At 45.8% G+C, this 23,079-nt stretch overlaps 1 protein-coding gene and 1 long non-coding RNA gene across 13 annotated transcripts in view; one reads left to right on the top strand and one right to left on the bottom strand.

Annotated features, from left to right (window-relative positions):
* LINGO1 (leucine rich repeat and Ig domain containing 1) overlaps window positions 1-23,079 on the bottom strand; it is a 667,101-nt gene that overhangs the window by 386,071 nt on the left and 257,951 nt on the right. For 6 of the 12 annotated variants that reach the window (XM_063926416.1, XM_063926414.1, XM_063926417.1 and 3 more), the window contains one exon: window positions 2,428-2,463. The exons of the other annotated variants lie outside the window; for them this stretch is intronic. The gene's annotated coding sequence lies outside the window, so the exon portion shown is untranslated. The remainder of the gene's footprint in view (window positions 1-2,427; window positions 2,464-23,079) is intronic. 12 annotated transcript variants of the gene reach the window in all.
* LOC134932212 (uncharacterized) overlaps window positions 1-23,079 on the top strand; it is an 86,606-nt gene that overhangs the window by 6,439 nt on the left and 57,088 nt on the right. The window lies entirely within an intron of this gene.

Here is a 23,079-nt window from a genome sequence, read left to right as displayed (position 1 = left end):
GGTCACCCCGGTTCTTTTACATGGCCGCCGCCTCCCTGGGCTTCCTCTCGCGCCTTCACTATTCAGGAACTCTGCTCAGCTCTACCTTCGCAGTTGGACTGCCTGTTCCATGTCTCGCGCTGGCTAATATTATGGTGATGACATTGCTCACTACGATTGACTCACCGCAACCATCTTTAAAGCAATTTTTGAAAAGGGCAGCTGCACCAATCATGAGCATTCCTCTTCCGAGATTTAGGAGAAGAACGCTATGGCACCCGCACCCCCACTAACAATGGCACCACTGCTGCTATAAGGTACAGACGCCCGCTCGCACCCCTCACCTCACTACTGCTGCCTATCGGCCAATCCTCGCCATGCAGCACCAAAACAAAGCCTCGATAAATCTACATTTTTAAACATGTTTAAAAATCTGATTTTGCGATCCCGATCACTTTTTGTTCAGGATTGCCAACATGGGGAACCCATACGTCACCTATTTACAGTATTAGGACAATCATCTCCAGAACGCAGAATTGCCCCAATTTATCGTAGCTGTATGAGGGAGGGGGGGGTCTTAATCTTTAATTGTTTTGACATTTCAAAACAAAAATAAACATAAACAAGCAAAACAACAAAATGAAAAAAGCAATTTGGTGAACATTACTGCATCAATATAAACATTCCAGTAAATCTGAGAATCTGAGATTTAATAAGAAGCAAATAATAGAACTATAGGAGCAGGGCAGCACCACAACTTCTAAGCGTGCATGCCACACAGTGACGCCTCTGCCCAGAGAAGACAGTGGACAGGAAGTAATGCAGTGAGAGGCAGCCAGAGCTCAGAGATTCCGGCCGAACTTGTACGTTTTGCCATGTAAATGATTGCTCAAAAACGTACAAGTTCCGGGCAGAATCTCGGAGCTCCTGCCGTCTCACACTATATTACATCCGGCCCAGTATGCTGAAAAGGGAGAATAGACAATCATGGGGCTTGAGAAGGGTATTTGGAATATTTGGATTGCAACCACTGACGGTAATACTTATAGGCCCTACACACTGGGCGACATCACTGCACGATATGAACGATCTCGCTCATTAATGAACGAGATACCATTCATATCGTGCAGTGTGGAGGCACCAGCGATGAACAATGCGCGGTCCCGCGCTCGTTCATCGCTGGTGCTCCGTCGGCTGTGCATGCAGGCCAATATGGATGATCTCGTCCATATTTGCCTGCAGTTCTATGGAGCCATGTGACGGGGGGAGTGAAGTAACTTCACTCCCCCCGTCACTGCCCCCCCCCCCACCCAGCTGCCGGGTCGCCCGTCGCCCGTATCCGCCGTCGGGCAGCTCGGGGGCGGATCGGCCAATGTTTAGGGCCCATTAGACTCGACTTTTCGGGAAAGACAAAGATCTCTTTCATGGGTGACAGTTACATTAACCAAAGAAACCCAGGAATTGAACACTGGAACTGCAGATGCCATCCAAGAGCGTGCAATGCAGACCTTAGCAAGAGTACACATATTTATCACATATTGATTACTGTATCTATCTAGAGCAGCGTTTTTCAACCCATGTGCCGCAGCTGGTTGACAAGTGTGCCGCAGAGTCAGAGCCGCCTTCACTAACTGTGGACCCGGACAGCGGACACGAGGGCAGCGCTGGGCTCTTCGGGAGCGCCTGAGCCGTGACCTATAGCAAAAGGTCAGGTACCTTATCGGCTCACAGTGCAGAGCTGTTAGCGGTAGACAGGCAGGCATGCATGCATGCAGGCTGGCTAGCTGGCGATTGTGGCCGACGTGCGGGCTGTATGGCAGCCACGCCTGCGTTGGCCGGGCCGAGCCCAAGAAACGGCAGCCAAACGCCGCCATTCCGCCCAGCGACCGCCTCTGCCTGTCAATCAGGCAGAGGCGATCGTAGCTCAGCGACGGCCTTAGGCCGTCTGGAATGCGCCACTCTGACCCAATCACTGCGCTGCAATAAACTGCAGCGTGCGATCGGGTCAGAATGGCCGCCCATGTGTACTGCAGGGGGGGGGGGGGGGGGCAGATATAACATGTGCAGAGAGAGTTAGTTTGGGTGGGTTATATTTTTTCTGTGCAGGGTAAATACTGGCTGCTTTATTTTTACACTGCAGTTTAGATTTCAGTTTGCACAGGTCTGAATTAGGCCCTAAATCACAAGAATGTATTGCTAAATGTTCACACTAATATTAGAGAAAGAGAGGCTGTGGGCCCACCGGGCAATGTGAGGCAATATTGACCTGATTAAAAAAAAAAATCAGCCAGAGACCTGAAACAAAAAAAAACAACTTACAACACATACTGTATTATTCTGAAACCAGCTGTACAGTGTAAATTGAATAATATTTGTCATACGATTACTTTATATTATGAGTAAATTCCTCAGAGATAATAAGTAAATAGGCTGAGCTTAGCTACTTACCAAGTGACAACGATCTTTGAGGCAGATGTATTAAGCCTGCAGAAGGGATAAAGAAGTGATAAGGCAGTGATAAGGACAAGGTGATAACGCACCAGCCAATCATTAAGGATTTGAGAAATGACAGTTAGATGCTGACTGGCTGGTGCCAGTAAAAGGCAGTGATAAGGGCAAGGTGATAACGCACCAGCCAATCATTAAGGATTTGAGAAATGACAGTTAGATGCTGACTGGCTGGTGCATTATCTCCTTGCACTAAAATACTCTGCTGTATTGTGATAGAAAGGGGTGAATGTAAAATTGCGTGTACTGTACTACTGACTGGCCAATTAGTACAGTGGAAACTACGGAAAAGAATCTTGATATACCTTTTAAGAGGGAGATGTACTAAAGCCTTGGACAGTGAGAAAGTGGAGAGTGATAAAGCACCAGGCAATCAGCTCCTAACTGCCATGTTACAGATTGTGTTTGAAATATGTTAGTTACAAGCTGATTGGTTATGAGCTGATTGGTTGGTACTTTTTCTCTCCACTTTATCACTCTACAAGGCTTAGTACATCTGCCCCTATGTGATAATTCAGTAAGGGAACAATTCAGTTGTGCAGCCACAGTGTACAGCTGCACACACTGTCACTTATTACAGTAAGCAATCTCCATTCATTCCAGCACTTTTCTATGGAGTGCCTTCACTACCATTGCACGGGCACATAGCTGAGAATTTATATGTACAAAATGTCTAAGAGTATAAGAGTATAAAATGTCTCACGAACCTGAGAAGAAAGTGGGGAAAAAACTAGAGATGAGCGCCTGAAATTTTTCGGGTTTTGTGTTTTGGTTTTGGGTTCGGTTCCGCGGCCGTGTTTTGGGTTCGAACGCGTTTTGGCAAAACCTCACCGAATTTTTTTTGTCGGATTCGGGTGTGTTTTGGATTCGGGTGTTTTTTTCAAAAAACACTAAAAAACAGCTTAAATCATAGAATTTGGGGGTCATTTTGATCCCAAAGTATTATTAACCTCAAAAACCATAATTTACACTCATTTTCAGTCTATTCTGAATACCTCACACCTCACAATATTATTTTTAGTCCTAAAATTTGCACCAAGGTCGCTGTGTGAGTAAGATAAGCGACCCTAGTGGCCGACACAAACACCGGGCCCATCTAGGAGTGGCACTGCAGTGTCACGCAGGATGTCCCTTCCAAAAAACCCTCCCCAAACAGCACATGACGCAAAGAAAAAAAGAGGCGCAATGAGGTAGCTGTGTGAGTAAGATTAGCGACCCTAGTGGCCGACACAAACACCGGGCCCATCTAGGAGTGGCACTGCAGTGTCACGCAGGATGGCCCTTCCAAAAAACCCTCCCCAAACAGCACATGACGCAAAGAAAAAAAGAGGCGCAATGAGGTAGCTGTGTGAGTAAGATTAGCGACCCTAGTGGCCGACACAAACACCGGGCCCATCTAGGAGTGGCACTGCAGTGTCACGCAGGATGTCCCTTCCAAAAAACCCTCCCCAAACAGCACATGACGCAAAGAAAAAAAGAGGCGCAATGAGGTAGCTGTGTGAGTAAGATTAGCGACCCTAGTGGCCGACACAAACACCGGGCCCATCTAGGAGTGGCACTGCAGTGTCACGCAGGATGGCCCTTCCAAAAAACCCTCCCCAAACAGCACATGACGCAAAGAAAAAAAGAGGCGCAATGAGGTAGCTGTGTGAGTAAGATTAGCGACCCTAGTGGCCGACACAAACACCGGGCCCATCTAGGAGTGGCACTGCAGTGTCACGCAGGATGTCCCTTCCAAAAAACCCTCCCCAAACAGCACATGACGCAAAGAAAAAAAGAGGCTTTTTACTGATATTTGGTGTTTTGGATTTGACATGCTCTGTACTATGACATTGGGCATCGGCCTTGGCAGACGACGTTGCTGGCATTTCATCGTCTCGGCCATGACTAGTGGCAGCAGCTTCAGCACGAGGTGGAAGTGGATCTTGATCTTTCCCTAATTTTGGAACCTCAACATTTTTGTTCTCCATATTTTAATAGGCACAACTAAAAGGCACCTCAGGTAAACAATGGAGATGGATGGATTGGATACTAGTATACAATTATGGACGGGCTGCCGAGTGCCGACACAGAGGTAGCCACAGCCGTGAACTACCGCACTGTACTGTGTCTGCTGCTAATATATAGACTGGTTGATAAAGAGATAGTATACTCGTAACTAGTATGTATGTATAAAGAAAGAAAAAAAAACCACGGTTAGGTGGTATATACAATTATGGACGGGCTGCCGAGTGCCGACACAGAGGTAGCCACAGCCGTGAACTACTGCACTGTACTGTGTCTGCTGCTAATATATAGACTGGTTGATGATAAAGAGATAGTATACTCGTAACTAGTATGTATGTATAAAGAAAGAAAAAAAAACCACGGTTAGGTGGTATATACAATTATGGACGGGCTGCCGAGTGCCGACACAGAGGTAGCCACAGCCGTGAACTACCGCACTGTACTGTGTCTGCTGCTAATATATAGACTGGTTGATAAAGAGATAGTATACTCGTAACTAGTATGTATGTATAAAGAAAGAAAAAAAAACCACGGTTAGGTGGTATATACAATTATGGACGGGCTGCCGAGTGCCGACACAGAGGTAGCCACAGCCGTGAACTACCGCACTGTACTGTGTCTGCTGCTAATATATAGACTGGTTGATAAAGAGATAGTATACTCGTAACTAGTATGTATGTATAAAGAAAGAAAAAAAAACCACGGTTAGGTGGTATATACAATTATGGACGGGCTGCCGAGTGCCGACACAGAGGTAGCCACAGCCGTGAACTACCGCACTATACTGTGTCTGCTGCTAATATATAGACTGGTTGATAAAGAGATAGTATACTCGTAACTAGTATGTATGTATAAAGAAAGAAAAAAAAACCACGGTTAGGTGGTATATACAATTATGGACGGGCTGCCGAGTGCCGACACAGAGGTAGCCACAGCCGTGAACTACCGCACTGTACTGTGTCTGCTGCTAATATAGACTGGTTGATAAAGAGATAGTATACTACTAATATTATATATACTGGTGGTCAGGTCACTGGTCACTAGTCACACTGGCAGTGGCACTCCTGCAGCAAAAGTGTGCACTGTTTAATTTTAATATAATATTATGTACTCCTGGCTCCTGCTATAACCTATAACTGGCACTGCAGTAGTGCTCCCCAGTCTCCCCCACAATTATAAGCTGTGTGAGCTGAGCAGTCAGACAGATATATAATATATATAGATGATGCAGCACACTGGCCTGAGCCTGAGCAGTGCACACAGATATGGTATGTGACTGACTGAGTCACTGTGTGTATCGCTTTTTTCAGGCAGAGAACGGATATATTAAATAAACTGCACTGTGTGTCTGGTGGTCACTCACTATATAATATATTATGTACTCCTGGCTCCTGCTATAACCTATAACTGGCACTGCAGTAGTGCTCCCCAGTCTCCCCCACAATTATAAGCTGTGTGAGCTGAGCAGTCAGACAGATATATATAATATTATATATAGATAATAGATGATGCAGCACACTGGCCTGAGCCTGAGCAGTGCACACAGATATGGTATGTGACTGAGTCACTGTGTATCGCTTTTTTCAGGCAGAGAACGGATTATAAAGTAAACTGCACTGTCCTCACTAGTAAACTCTCTCCACTCAGTCTCTACACTTCTACAGTAACAGTACTCCTCCTAGTCAGCTCCAGTAAATCTCTCTCAGTCTCTTATAATCTAAATGGAGAGGACGCCAGCCACGTCCTCTCCCTATCAATCTCAATGCACGTGTGAAAATGGCGGCGACGCGCGGCTCCTTATATAGAATCCGAGTCTCGCGATAGAATCCGAGCCTCGCGAGAATCCGACAGCGTCATGATGACGTTCGGGCGCGCTCGGGTTAACCGAGCAAGGCGGGAAGATCCGAGTCGCTCGGACCCGTGAAAAAAAACATGAAGTTCTGGCGGGTTCGGATTCAGAGAAACCGAACCCGCTCATCTCTAGAAAAAACCCTCCCGCACCGCATTCCTCCAATATAAGGAGGAGCAGGCATCATAATATGGAGCCTGTTAGGTGTAAGCCATAATCACGGGAGATATTTAAATGCTGATGTTCGCATTAAATAGGCATGTTTCTAAATCCCCTGTGTACTCAGATCCTTAATGGCATACACTGGAGCCCATACTCCCATACTCTGATGGAGATTCTGTACCTAGCAGGGGGCTGGTGCAAGTCCCAATTGTGCTTCTGATGGTTGCAACTGCAGACACACAAAGTGAGCATCCCAGCTCTTGTGCACTCAGATGCATGCTTGTACACAAGGGGGAGAGCTTATGCTAACACCATAACATACTTGCCTACCCTCCCGTAATGGCCGGGAGGCTCCCGAAAATCGGGTGACCCTCCCGGCCCCCCCGGAAGAGCAGGCAAGTCTCCCGATTACAGGTGAAGTGGGAGGTCCGGGCAGGCGATGACGCGATTCTTGTTGAATCGCGTCATGCAAGCCACGCCCCCCACTGTATAATGCCGGTAATTGCGGCATTACAGAGTGGGGGGCGTGGCTTGCATGACGCGATCCAGCAGCCACGCCCCATCCCTCCTCTGGCGCGCCCCCGTGCCGCCTCCGGCCCGCCCCCCTCCTCACATCAGCTCACTGCCCGCCCCCCTGCTGAGCCGACTGGCTGCTCTCTCCCGGAGAGAGCAGCCCAAAAGTCGGCAACTATGCACCATAAAGACGCAGATTAGACTATGGTAAAAGACTTGGTCGCAACAGTGTGCAGCTCAAAATCAGCCCCCTAGGAGAGGTAAATAAAAGGACTGGACATAATAGTTATGACTTTTATTAGCAATGGCTAAATAATACACAGACAAGTCACCTTATTATGACCACCAGCTAACAGTAACCACCGTGTGCAACACGTACAGCAGCTAGACAGGCTGGGAGTGGCTCAATAAGGTGCTAGTAAGTTGGCACAGTTACATTTTTACCGTGAGCTGCTCCACTGTAGCGTCAGTCGGCCCTCACGCACTTTCGTAGCTGACGTTCGCCTCTCACATCAATGGCATGTGGTGCTCCGCAGTTTCCACCTCGGTTATTCGCAATGGTGCCCTTTGTGCAGTCACGATACACCTTCACCACAGCAGCACACGAGCAGTTCACAAACTGCGCTGCTTCAGAAATACCCTTGGCCCGAAATTTGATAATCATTCCTTTTTGCAACTCGGATAAATCGCTCCTTTTACACATAAAAGCAACGAGAGATATGTGTGCAGACGGCCAATCACACACCTTATATACCCACCAAGCCAGCACACGACACGTGACGTACTTCATGGGCTAGGCGCTGCTAACGTCAAATGTAGGAGGTGGTCATAATAATGTGACTCAACCGTGTATATGTTCCAAGGAGATATAAAACCGCCAGCAAAAATTAATACAAAAAAAAGCAAAAGAAAATTCCTGTACTACTCAAAGGATTATCTCACCTTAAGGGTTCTCATCAAATACTTACTGGAGGACACCATTTTGTGGGTTCATCCGACAGTCATGAAGATTCATATTACATTAGTTCACTAGGAATTATGGATGTTGCTAAAGTGTAAGGCAGTAGGTCCTGGTGAATTTTACGTAGAATAATGGTAAAGTCCACAATATGGTTCCACAAAGTGTAGAAAAATTAGAGATGAGCGGGTTCGGTTCCTTAAGAACCGAACCCGAGCGGACTTCAATACCCGAGCATGGCTCGGGTTTTCCCGCCTGACTCGGAAACCAGAACGAGGCAAAACGTCATCATCCATCTGTCGGATTCTCACGGGTTTTGGATTCCATATAAGGAGCCGTGCGTCGCCGCCATTTTCACTTCGGAATTGGAGAGTGTAGTGAGAGGACGTGTCTCCGTCCTCAGTGTCTGTGTGAGAGGGAAAGTGGGGTGGCGATTCTAGTGCTGTCTTGTGCTGCTCAGTCCGGTGTAGTGTCTTATGCTGCATCAGTCTAGTCACAGTGGTGGTGTCCTCTGCTGCCATATGTCCAGTGTAGCTGTATAAGTCCAGTGCAGTAGTGCTGTGTTGTCCTGCATCAGTACAGTGGTAGTGTCTTGTGCTGCATCAGTCCAGTCACAGTGGTGGTGTCCTCTGCTGCCATATGTCCAGTGCTGCTGTATAAGTCCAGTCCAATGGTGCTGTGTTGTGCTGTATCAATGCAGTGGTGGTGTCTTGTGCTGCATCAGTCCAGTCACAGTGGTGGTGTCCTCTGCTGCCATATAAGTCCAGTCCAGTGGTGCTGTGTTGTGCTGCATCAGTTCAGTGGTGGTGTGTTGTGCTGCATCAGTCCAGTCACAGTGGTGGTGTCCTCTGCTGCCATATGTCCAGTGCTGCTGTATAAGTACAGTCCATTGCAGTGGTGCTCTGTTGTCCTGCATCAGTCCAATGGTGGTGTCCCTGTGGTATTGCCGTATATGTCCAGTGATACTGCCATATATGTCCAGTGATACTGCCGTATAAGTCCAGTGATACTGTCGTATGAATCCAGTGGTATTGGTGTAGAAATCCAGTCCAGTGATACTGCCATATAAGTCCAGTGATACTGCCGTATATGTCCAGTGGTACGGCCATATAAATCCAGTACAGTGATACTGCCGTATATGTCCAGTGGTACTGCCATATAATTCCAGTGATACTGCCGTATATGTCCAGTGGTACTGCCGTATAAATCCAGTGGTACTGGCGTATAAATCCAGTCCAGTGATACTTCCATATAAATCCAGTGATACTGCCGTATATGTCCAGTGTTACTGTTGTATAAATCCAGTCCAGTGATACTACCATATATGTCCAGTGGTACTGCCATATAATTCCAGTGATACTGCCATATATGTCCAGTGGTACTGCCGTATAAATCCACTGGTACTGGCGTATAAATCCAGTCCAGTGATACTACCATATAAAGTACAGTGATACTGCCGTATGTGTCCAGTGGTACTGTTGTATAAATCCAGTCCAGTAATACTGCCGTATATGTCCAGTGGTACTGACATATAATTCCAGTGATACTGCCATATATGTCCAGTGGTACTGCAGTATAAATCCAGTGGTACTGGCGTATAAATCCAGTCCAGTGATACTGCTGTATAATTCCAGTGGTACTGCCATATAAGTCCAGTGATACTGCCATATAAATCCAGCCCGGTGGTACTGCCGTATAATTCCAGTGGTACTGCCGTATAATTCCAGTGATACTGCTGTATAAATCCAGTGGCACTGCCGTATAAATCCAGTGATACTGGCGTATAATTTCAGTGATACTGCCGTATAATTCCAGTGGTACTGCCGTATAAGTCCAGTGATACTGTCGTATAAATCCAGTCTAGTGGTACTGCCGTATAATTCCAGTGATATTGCCATATAAATCCTGTGGTACTGCCGTATAATTCCAGTGATACTGCCGTATAAGTCCAGTGATACTGTCGTATAATTCCAGTGGTACTGCTGTATAAGCCCAGTGGCACTGCTGTATAACTCCAGTGATACTGCTGCTATAAGTCCACTGATACTGTCGTATAATTCCAGTGGTACTGCCGTATGAGTCCAGTGATACTGCAGTATAAGTCCAGTGATACTGCCGTATATAAGTCCAGTGATACTGCCGTATATAAGTCCAGTGATACTGCCGTATAAGTCCAGTGGTACTGCCGTATAAGTACAGTGGTACCGCCGTATAATTCCAGTGATACTGCCGTATAATTCCAGTGATACTGCCGTATAAGTCCAGTGGTATTGCCATTGCCATATAATTCTAGTGATACTGCCGTATAAGTCCAGTGGTACTGCTGTATAAGTCCAGTGATGCTGCCATATAAATCCAGTCCGGTGGTACTGCCATATAAGTCCAGTGGTATTGCCATATAATTCCAGTGAAACTGCCGTATAAGTCCAGTGGTACTGCCGTATAATTCCAGTGATACTGTCGTATATGTCCAGTGGTACTGCCGTATAAGTCCAGTGGTACTGTCCTGTGCTGTATATTATTTACTCTAAATAAAGGGATTATTAATATTCAATCCAAATAATTTTTATAGGGTTTGCCCTGTGTAGTCTAGGGCTACGCTCTCCTGTGTCGCATATTGTGTTATGTGCGTTCTAAGATGGTATCATATATCCCCAAGGAGAGTCCAACTGTGATGGCGGTTGTGATGCCTGACCTTCCCAACACTGGACGGGAAGCGGTGGCTCCTTCCACCATTTGCACGCCCTCTGCAAGTGCTGGAAGGAGCACCCACAGTCCAGTTTCTGATATTCAAATTGAAGATGTCACTGTTGAAGTACACCAGGATGAGGATATGGGTGTTGCTGGCGGTGAGGAGGAAGTTGACGATGAGGATGCTGATGGTGATGTGGTTTATTTAAATCAGGCACCGGGGGAGACCATTGTTGTCCATGGGATGAATAAGCCCATTGTCATGCCTGGGCAAAATACCCAAAAAAGCCACCACTTCGGTGTGGAATTATTTCTCCACAAATCCGGACATCAGGTGTCAAGCCGTGTGTTGCCTTTGTCAATCCGTAATAAGTAGGGGTAAGGATGTTAACTAATGATGTGCACTGGAAATTTTTCGGGTTTTGTGTTTTGGTTTTGGGTTCGGTTCCGCGGCCGTGTTTTGGGTTCGACCGCGTTTTGGCAAAACCTCACCGAATTTTTTTTGTCGGATTCGGGTGTGTTTTGGATTTGGGTGTTTTTTTTCAAAAAACACTAAAAAACAGCTTAAATCATAGAATTTGGGGGTCATTTTGATCCCAAAGTATTATTAACCTCAAAATCCATAATTTCCACTCATTTTCAGTCTATTCTGAATACCTCACACCTCACAATATTATTTTTAGTCCTAAAATTTGCACCGAGGTCGCTGGATGACTAAGCTAAGCGACCCTAGTGGCCGACACAAACACCGGGCCCATCTAGGAGTGGCACTGCAGTGTCACGCAGGATGGCCCTTCCAAAAAACACTCCCCAAACAGCACATGACGCAAAGAAAAAAAGAGGCGCAATGAGGTAGCTGTGTGAGTAAGATAAGCGACCCTAGTGGCCGACACAAACACCTGGCCCATCTAGGAGTGGCACTGCAGTGTCACGCAGGATGGCCCTTCCAAAAAACACTCCCCAAACAGCACATGACGCAAAGAAAAAAAGGAGGCGCAATGAGGTAGCTGTGTGAGTAAGATAAGCGACCCTAGTGGCCGACACAAACACCGGGCCCATCTAGGAGTGGCACTGCAGTGTCACGCAGGATGGCCCTTCCAAAAAACACTCCCCAAACAGCACATGACGCAAAGAAAAAAAGAGGCGCAATGAGGTAGCTGTGTGAGTAAGCTAAGCGACCCTAGTGGCCGACACAAACACCTGGCCCATCTAGGAGTGGCACTGCAGTGTCACGCAGGATGGCCCTTCCAAAAAACACTCCCCAAACAGCACATGACGCAAAGAAGAAAAAAAGAGGCGCAATGAGGTAGCTGTGTGAGTAAGCTAAGCGACCCTAGTGGCCGACACAAACACCTGGCCCATCTAGGAGTGGCACTGCAGTGTCACGCAGGATGGCCCTTCCAAAAAACACTCCCCAAACAGCACATGACGCAAAGAAGAAAAAAAGAGGCGCAATGAGGTAGCTGTGTGAGTAAGCTAAGCGACCCTAGTGGCCGACACAAACACCTGGCCCATCTAGGAGTGGCACTGCAGTGTCACGCAGGATGGCCCTTCCAAAAAACACTCCCCAAACAGCACATGACGCAAAGAAGAAAAAAAGAGGCGCAATGAGGTAGCTGTGTGAGTAAGCTAAGCGACCCTAGTGGCCGACACAAACACCTGGCCCATCTAGGAGTGGCACTGCAGTGTCACGCAGGATGGCCCTTCCAAAAAACACTCCCCAAACAGCACATGACGCAAAGAAAAAAAGAGGCGCAATGAGTTAGCTGTGTGAGTAAGCTAAGCGACCCTAGTGGCCGACACAAACACCTGGCCCATCTAGGAGTGGCACTGCAGTGTCACGCAGGATGGCCCTTCCAAAAAACACTCCCCAAACAGCACATGACGCAAAGAAGAAAAAAAGAGGCGCAATGAGGTAGCTGTGTGAGTAAGATAAGCGACCCTAGTGGCCGACACAAACACCGGGCCCATCTAGGAGTGGCACTGCAGTGTCACGCAGGATGGCCCTTCCAAAAAACACTCCCCAAACAGCACATGACGCAAATAAAAATGAAAGAAAAAAGAGGTGCAAGATGGAATTGTCCTTGGGCCCTCCCACCCACCCTTATGTTGTATAAACAGGACATGCACACTTTAACCAACCCATCATTTCAGTGACAGGGTCTGCCACACGACTGTGACTGAAATGACGGGTTGGTTTGGACCCCCACCGAAAAAGAAGCAATTAATCTCTCCTTGCACAAACTGGCTCTACAGAGGCAAGATGTCCACCTCATCATCATCCTCCGATATATCACCGTGTACATCCCGCTCCTCACAGATTATCAATTCGTCCCCACTGGAATCCACCATCTCAGCTCCCTGTGTACTTTGTGGAGGCAATTGCTGCTGGTCAATGTCTCCACGGAGGAATTGATTATAATTCATTTTAATGAACATCATCTTCTCCACATTTTCTGGAAGTAACCTCGTACGCCGACAAGGTGAGCGGCGGCACTAAACACTCTTTCGGAGTACACACTTGTGGGAGGGCAACTTAGGTAGAATAAAGCCAGTTTGTGCAAGGGCCTCCAAATTGCCTCTTTTTCCTGCCAGTATAAGTACGGACTGTCTGACGTGCCTACTTGGATGCGGTCACTCATATAATCCTCCACCATTCTTTCAATGGTGACAGAATCATATGCAGTGACAGTAGACGACATGTCCGTAATCGTTGTCAGGTCCTTCAGTCCGGACCAGATGTCAGCATCAGCAGTCGCTCCAGACTGCCCTGCATCACCGCCAGCGGGTGGGCTCGGAATTCTGAGCCTTTTCCTCGCACCCCCAGTTGCGGGAGAATGTGAAGGAGGAGATGTTGACAGGTCGCGTTCCGCTTGACTTGACAATTTTCTCACCAGCAGGTCTTTGAACCCCAGCAGACTTGTGTCTGCCGGAAAGAGAGATCCAAGGTAGGTTTTAAATCTAGGATCGAGCACGGTGGCCAAAATGTAGTGCTCTGATTTCAACAGATTGACCACCCGTGAATCCTTGTTAAGCGAATTAAGGGCTGCATCCACAAGTCCCACATGCCTAGCGGAATCGCTCCCTTTTAGCTCCTCCTTCAATGCCTCCAGCTTCTTCTGCAAAAGCCTGATGAGGGGAATGACCTGACTCAGGCTGGCAGTGTCTGAACTGACTTCACGTGTGGCAAGTTCAAAAGGTTGCAGAACCTTGCACAACGTTGAAATCATTCTCCACTGCGCTTGAGACAGGTACATTCCACCTCCTATATCGTGCTCAATTGTATAGGCTTGAATGGCCTTTTGCTGCTCCTCCAACCTCTGAAGCATATAGAGGGTTTAATTCCACCTCGTTACCACTTCTTGCTTCAGATGATGGCAGGGCAGGTTCAGGCGTTTTTGGTGGTGCTCCAGTTTTCTGTACGTGGTGCCTGTACGCCGAAAGTGTCCCGCAATTCTTCTGGCCACCGACAGCATCTCTTGCACGCCCCTCTCGTTTTTTTAAAAATTCTGCACCACCAAATTCAAGGTATGTGCAAAACATGGGACGTGCTGGAATTTGCCCATATTTAATGCACACACAATATTGCTGGCGTTGTCCGATGCCACAAATCCACAGGAGAGTCCAATTGGGGTAAGCCATTCCGCGATGATCTTCCTCAGTTGCCGTAAGAGGTTTTCAGCTGTGTGCGTATTCTGGAAACCGGTGATACAAAGCGTAGCCTGCCTAGGAAAGAGTTGGCATTTGCGAGATGCTGCTACTGGTGCCGCCGCTGCTGTTCTTGCGGCGGGAGTCCATACATCTACCCAGTGGGCTGTCACAGTCATATAGTCCTGACCCTGCCCTGCTCCACTTGTCCACATGTCCGTGGTTAAGTGGACATTGGGTACAGCTGCATTTTTTAGGACACTGGTGACTCTTTTTCTGAGGTCTGTGTACATTTTCGGTATCGCCTGCCTAGAGAAATGGAACCTAGATGGTATTTGGTACCGGGGACACAGTACCTCCAACAAGTCTCTAGTTGGCTCTGCAGTAATGATGGATACCGGAACCACGTTTCTCACCACCCAGGATGCCAAGGCCTCAGTTATCCGCTTTGCAGCAGGATGACTGCTGTGATATTTCATCTTCCTCGCAAAGGACTGTTGGACAGTCAATTGCTTGTTGGAAGTAGTAAAAGTGGTCTTACGAGTACGACTTCCCCTCTGGGATGACCATCAACTCCCAGCAGCAACAACAGCAGCGCCAGCAGCAGTAGGCGTTACACGCAAGGATGCATCGGAGGAATCCCAGGCAGGAGAGGACTCGTCAGAATTGCCAGTGACATGGCCTGCAGGACTATTGGCATTCCTGGGGAAGGAGGAAATTGACACTGAGGGAGTTGGTGGGGTGGTTTGCGTGAGCTTGGTTACAAGAGGAAGGGATTTACTGGTCAGTGGACTGCTTCCGCTGTCGCCCAAAGTTTTTGAACTTGTCACTAACTTATTATGAATGCGCTGCAGGTGACGTATAAGGGAGGATGTTCCGAGGTGGTTAACGTCCTTACCCCTACTTATTGCAGCTTGACAAAGGCAACACACGGCTTGACAAATGTTGTCCGCATTTCTGGTGAAATACTTCCACACCGAAGAGCTGATTTTTTTGGTATTTTCACCAGGCATGTCAACGGCCCTATTCCTCCCACGGACAACAGGTGTCTCCCCGGGTGCCTGACTTAAACAAACCACCTCACCATCAGAATCCTCCTTGTCAATTTCCTCCCCAGCGCCTGCAACACCCATATCCTCCTCATCCTGGTGTACTTCAACACTGACATCTTCAATCTGACTATCAGGAACTGGACTGCGGGTGCTCCTTCCAGCACTTGCAGGGGGCGTGCAAATGGTGGAAGGCGCATGCTCTTCACGTCCAGTGTTGGGAAGGTCAGGCATCGCAACCGACACAATTGGACTCTCCTTGTGGATTTGGGATTTGGAAGAACGCACAGTTCTTTGCGGTGCTTTTGCCAGCTTGAGTCTTTTCAGTTTTCTAGCGAGAGGCTGAGTGCTTCCATCCTCATGTGAAGCTGAACCACTAGCCATGAACATAGGCCAGGGCCTCAGCCGTTCCTTGCCACTCCGTGTGGTAAATGGCATATTGGCAAGTTTACGCTTCTCCTCCGACAATTTTATTTTAGATTTTGGAGTCCTTTTTTTACTGATATTTGGTGTTTTGGATTTTACATGCTCTGTACTATGACATTGGGCATCGGCCTTGGCAGACGACGTTGCTGGCATTTCATCGTCTCGGCCATGACTAGTGGCAGCAGCTTCAGCACGAGGTGGAAGTGGATCTTGATCTTTCCCTAATTTTGGAACCTCAACATTTTTGTTCTCCATATTTTAATAGGCACAACTAAAAGACACAGAGGTAGCTACAGCCGTGGACTACCGTACTGTGTCTGCTGCTAATATAGACTGGATGATAATGAGATGAAATCAATATATATATATATATATATATATATAATATCACACTAGTACTGCAGCCGGACAGGTATATAATATATATTTATTATGTACTAATGACTGATGACGGACCTGCTGGACACTGTCAGCTCAGCAGCACCGCAGACTGCTACAGTAAGCTACTATAGTAGTATGTATCAAGAAGAAAGAAAAAAAAAAACACGGGTAGGTGGTACACAATTATGGATGGACCAGCGACTGCCGACACAGAGGTAGCTACAGCCGTGGACTACCGTACTGTGTCTGCTGCTAATATAGACTGGATGATAATGAGATGAAATCAATATATATATATATATAATATCACACTAGTACTGCAGCCGGACAGGTATATAATATATATTTATTATGTACTAATGACTGATGACGGACCTGCTGGACACTGTCAGCTCAGCAGCACCGCAGACTGCTACAGTAAGCTACTATAGTAGTATGTATCAAGAAGAAAGAAAAAAAAAAAACCACGGGTAGGTGGTATACAATTATGGATGGACCAGCGACTGCCGACACAGAGGTAGCTACAGCCGTGGACTACCGTACTGTGTCTGCTGCTAATATAGACTGGATGATAATGAGATGAAATCAATATATATATATATATATATATAAAATATCACACTAGTACTGCAGCCGGACAGGTATATAATATATATTTATTATGTACTAATGACTGATGACGGACCTGCTGGACACTGTCAGCTCAGCAGCACCGCAGACTGCTACAGTAAGCTACTATAGTAGTATGTATCAAGAAGAAAGAAAAAAAAAAAAACACGGGTAGGTGGTATACAATTATGGATGGACCAGCGACTGCCGACACAGAGGTAGCTACAGCCGTGGACTACCGTACTGTGTCTGCTGCTAATATAGACTGGATGATAATGAGATGAAATCAATATATATATATATAATATCACACTAGTACTGCAGCCGGACAGGTATATAATATATATTTATTATGTACTAATGACTGATGACGGACCTGCTGGACACTGTCAGCTCAGCAGCACCGCAGACTGCTACAGTAAGCTACTATAGTAGTATGTATCAAGAAGAAAGAAAAAAAAAACCACGGGTAGGTGGTATACAATTATGGATGGACCAGCGACTGCCGACACAGAGGTAGCTACAGCCGTGGACTACTGTACTGTGTCTGCTGCTAATATAGACTGGATGATAATAAGATGAAATCAATATATATATATATATATATATATATAATATCACTAGTACTGCAGCCGGACAGGTATGTAATATATATTTATTATGTAATGACTGATGACGGACCTGCTGGACACTGTCAGCTCAGCAGCACCGCAGACTGCTACAGTAAGCTACTATAGTAGTATGTATCAAGAAGAAAGAAAAAAAAAAAAACACGGGTAGGTGGTATACAATTATGGATGGACCAGCGACTGCCGACACAGAGGTAGCTACAGCCGTGGACTACTGTACTGTGTCTGCTGCTAATATAGACTGGATGATAATGAGATGAAATCAATATATATATATATATATATAATATCACTAGTACTGCAGCCGGACAGGTATATAATATATATTTATTATGTAATGACTGATGACGGACCTGCTGGACACTGTCAGCTCAGCAGCACCGCAGACTGCTACAGTAAGCTACTATAGTAGTATGTATCAAGAAGAAAGAAAAAAAAAAAAAACCACGGGTAGGTGGTATACAATATTATATATATATTATATACAATTATATATATATATTATATATATTAAACTGGTGGTGATTATTATAAACTGGTGGTCAGGTCACTGGTCACACTATCAGCAACTTGCAAGTAGTACTCCTAAGCAGACAATCACAATATATATTATACTGGTGGTCAGTGTGGTCACAATGGCAGTGTGGCACTCTGGCAGCAAAAGTGTGCACTGTACGTTATATGTACTCCTGAGTCCTGCTCTCAGACTCTAACTGCTCCCCACTGTCAGTGTCTCCCCCACAAGTCAGATATACATTATACAGTCACACTATCTATCTATCACTTCAGCAAGTAGTAGTACTCCTCCTAAAGTACTCCTCCTAATGCTCCCCAAAATTACTACTGTGTCTCTCTCTACTCTAGTCTCACTCTCTATAAACGGAGAGGACGCCAGCCACGTCCTCTCCCTATCAATCTCAATGCACGTGTGAAAATGGCGGCGACACGCGGCTCCTTATATAGAATCCGAGTCTCGCGATAGAATCCGAGCCTCGCGAGAATCCGACAGCGTGATGATGACGTTCGGGCGCGCTCGGGTTAACCGAGCAAGGCGGGAAGATCCGAGTCGCTCGGACCCGTGTAAAAAAACATGAAGTTCGGGCGGGTTCGGATTCCGAGGAACCGAACCCGCTCATCTCTAATGTTAACCACCTAGGAACATCCTCACTTATACTTTCCCGTATAATTTCATGTATACAACATATAGATAAATGAGGCCTCAATTATTTGATTAGAGCAAAGCCACCACTGTATTGAATGTATTATGCCATAATAGTACATACACTCCAATATTTTACACATAAAAATCTGTACAAATAAGGAAAAGGGGCGTGGCCACGGGTAAAGAGGGCATGGCCACGCCCATTTTCCTATACTTTCAATGAAAGTTTGGAGAGCCAAAAATCGGTACAGACCATATAAAAAAGGTACTGTACCTGCTAAAAAGGTACAGTTGGAGGGTATCGTACTACAATTTTGTTTTTTCCATTTTGTCATGAAATTATACATTGGCAAAGGTTTATATCACCACCACTTTAGGATTGTACCCTCACAGAGTACGTTTTGCATCATTTCTGTTTATAATGGTCTCTGCTTCACCATTATCTTATATTTTAGTGGCCTACTTATCAAGCTTAAAAGTATATGAAAACTTTTCTCATGAAAAATCCTAACACAAATCTAATATCTCTTGTGTTAGGCAAATTAACTGCAGACTGCAGTACCCATTATTCTCAATGAGGACTACAGTCTGAGCCAATTAAGCAAGCTCCAAAGCGCTTATTCAGATGGTATTGGCTACAGTATCACCGGAGATGCATATTCTGATCCCTCTACGGCTGCTGTGCAGTGCGCATGAATTGCCATTGAGTACAAACAACGCCTTAGCCGCTGTAATAAGCGATCGTTGCTGTCAATCAGGTAAAGTCATGACAGATGTAAGAAAAGATGTAAAAAAAAATTGAGCAATAATAAATAAGCCCCTTAAGCATAAAGCAATTTTCTGAAAAGTAGCTTACAGACTCCACACATTACAAGATGTAGAGATTGTGTTTTATTTTGTCAGTAGATTTCCTTTTCTTCATGTGTTGTGATTATCCAACATGTACACTCTTTGGCAGAAGGTAACCCAATGTTAGCTGTGTCTCAGATTTGAGACAGCCTCTTTAATTCAAGAACTCAATACAAAAAAACACCTTACAACATCCAAGAACATGAAGAACATCCAGCATTTTAGCATAATCTTCACCTATAACAATTCAACATGTCAAAGTATCTGACAGTTATATCATACTCACAGAGCGCTTTAATAAACTTGCATAAATAAGGAGGTATGTTTGTCATAACACTTGTTCTCTTCCAATTGTGCTCTTCCCAGATCTGTGTATATTCATAGTTCTAAATTGGGCAGATCCTGGATGCTAAATGTCCATGTATGGCTACAGAGTAACTTTTTGTGGCGCCCCCTTCCGGTCAATCTATTCATCTGACAGATGACAGCTTTGCTGTCTAGATTTTGGAGCATGGACAGTAGAAATGGACTAATCCAGATTTTGCTCAGCTTTATCAGCCATAACTTAATGTATTATTTCAGATTTAAGGAGACAAATAGTAAAAACGTTTTCAAGGTTAATCATAAACTTGTAAAACTGTCAGATTAGCTGCATGTGATATCTGCAATGAAATAAAAATGTACATACCATTTATTATGTATTTATCTTGTAATAAAGTGGTATAACAAGATACAAAAAGAATCATGAACAGATTGCGTGTTTTTGTAAAGGTCCAGTTCTGCTGTTCTGCATGGCTATGACTCATTGTATAACCAGTATGTCACAGTGAATATGGCTAGGTCAGGCAGAATGTTTCTATCACAACAGACACTGACAAATTACAGCAAAGCAGCTTTGTGATTGTCCTTTCAGCAGAGTAACATTGGGCCTAATTCAGAGGTGCAAGCAATGTTGATGTTGGACGTAATGGAGAGATTTTGTGCCACACTGCGCACGTGCAGCGAATGATTAGCGATTGTGGAGGCACGGAGCATTACTTGCAAAGTTTGGGTGCGGTAACAGGGGTTGGCTAGAAAAGCACAGGCACGTCAGGGCTGTTTTATGTGCATTCCCTAGTCAATTACTGCAAATTAATTCGCAGCTGGAGAGATCCCGGCCTCTTAGGAGAGTGACTCAGTCTGAGACAGCATAGGGTTACTCAGTGGTCCAGTAGAGTCACTGACGTGGGTCAAGTAGAATGACTGCAATGCATTCACAATGTTAATGCTTATATATATACACGTGAGCAGCGGATGTGAGATAGGGATGGCCATCGACCATCAATGATTTGATATCATCGATGGTCTATGACCGATGATAACTACTTTTACCATCAATGGGGGTGAACCAAGTGGTTTCCCGCCATCAATGATAAAGAGCTATCAAATATACATATATATTTTTCACCATGGTGTCAGGGACACAGAGCATAGCTCCGCCCCTCAACACCCACCCCTGACACCCGCAAAGCCATGCCCCCAGGCCCTGATTGGCCCGCGACTCACTCAATATTAACGTAAGAGGGACCATCGATGGGCAAAACCATCGATGGTTCCCTTACAGATGGTTTCCCACCATGAGGTTATCCATCAGTGGTACCATCGAGGTTATCCATCAGTGGTACCATCGAGGTTAACCAACAATGGATAACCCACCGATTGCCATCCCTAATGCGAGATGTCAGCAGTGGGTGTCTCTGTGCACAAGACAGTGGATGAGTCATTAGAATAGAATATATTCACAAGCCCCCTACGAATGAAATCGCAGCTGCGCATGAAATTGCATGCACCTTGGAAATCCGTCCCATTGTGAGACAAACCTATGAGGTTGCAGTGATACATACAGGGCTATGTGAAGGAAAAGACAGACAGGATGTGACAGCAGGACTCTATGTAAGGTAGGGTATAAGGCCAGAACATGTACACGGCATGATGTAGTGCTTCCTGTTGCTATAACTAACTCCTGATGGTACTTACACATTACAATATAATAATCACTGTGATGAAAGCATACATGATGCAAAGGGGAAGTTTCTAGTCGCTATCATTGCTGGTCAGTTAGCACCTTTCATTCCCCAGCTGTCCTGTGGTGAGCCTAGAGCTCAACCTGCTACCCTGCAGTCCTTATCCAAAGTATCATAACTAATAGGTGCTCCAGCAGCTCTATACAAAATAGCAGTAAACAGTTCCACATATCAAGGCAGAGCCTGGTGGTGGTAGCTACACTGGGTGCACAGGTGACACATTTAGTCAGTGAGTGTCTATTGTAGCAACAATAGTAGACTGTCTCATAGTACAGGGACAACCAGGCCCTGCTTTATGCTACTCTACACTTGAATGAGGAGCCCCATATAGGGAACTGCAGTTTGTGCAGCTTTGCAAGTGTAATAGAAAGGGAAGTGTTTAGTCAGAGAAGGGTCTAACTTTGTAAAACAACACTTAAGTTACATCCCTTGCATGCTGACAACGGTATCCGGGCTCTAGGGCGACCTTAATTAGGTCAACATGGGAAAAGTCGACATGGTCAAAAGGTCAACATGTCCATTAGGTCGACATGTAAAAGGTCGATGGGTACAAAAGGTAGACAGATTCAAATGGTCGACACATATATGCTCAACAAAGTTGTTGGTTTTTTTTTTTTTTTTGGGGGGGGGGGGGTGTAATTTTTTCAACCATTTCCATACTTTACCATGTACGTGGACTAAGATTGGGCATAGTAACTAGGGTTGCCACCTCATCCCTTTAATCCTGGAAACCTATGAATAATACAGGTTCTGTGGCCGATTAAATTCAAGCCTGCATTTCACCTGGTTTTAACTTTTAATCAGCCACAAAACCTGTGTAAATCACAGGTCTCCAGGATTAAAGGGATGATCTGACAACCCTAATAGTAACCCTGCCCACAGCATGGTGAACAAAGTGAGCCATGCAAGGAGCAGAGCCATTAGTGGTCGCCCTAATGACTGTCGACCTAATTAGGGTCAACCCAGTGATCCATACCCGCTGACAACAGCTGCATGGGGGCACCCATATTTGCAGCACATCCGTTATCCAGCTTCCTGTTGATTTGCCTACCACTGTCAATTTTGTCACACCTGCAACAACACAGTTAAAGGCAAAAGGAAAAGTCTTGTGGGTGACCCCAATTAACTTTGCAGTTAACCGCAGACCGCAAAATTCCCATCATAGGCTAGAATGGAGCTGCGCTAAGCTCCATTCTAGCCGCTGCTCTCTGCCGGATTGACAGGCCAGGAGCGCACAGCCAATCAGGAGAGCGCCATGACGTGGCGCTCCCTGATTGACTGGCAGGATCTCCAGTGACAGCAGTCATGGGGGGTCCCGGCATTCGGGATAAGGGTTTCATGTGTAAACCCGTTGGACCGGGTTTTTTTCGGTTTGTTTTATTTAACCCTGTGGATTCTACATGGAACGAAGAGGACTGATCAGCACTGGAAAATAGGTGAGTATTTTGGGCTTTTTTTTCCAGGTTTCCAATTTGATTCTACTTGACAAGGGGACCGAGGGGCTCCGTGGGACACTAGGTAAGTATGTGTGAGTGTGTAAGTGTGCATGTATGTTAATTAAAGTTATACTGTCACAGTGCGTGTATTGTTTTTATT

This window comes from Pseudophryne corroboree, chromosome 6 (genome assembly GCF_028390025.1).
Source record: "Pseudophryne corroboree isolate aPseCor3 chromosome 6, aPseCor3.hap2, whole genome shotgun sequence".
In the NCBI taxonomy this organism is placed as follows: Eukaryota; Metazoa; Chordata; class Amphibia; order Anura; family Myobatrachidae; genus Pseudophryne; species Pseudophryne corroboree.
This window is presented reverse-complemented; position numbering and strand designations above follow the sequence as displayed.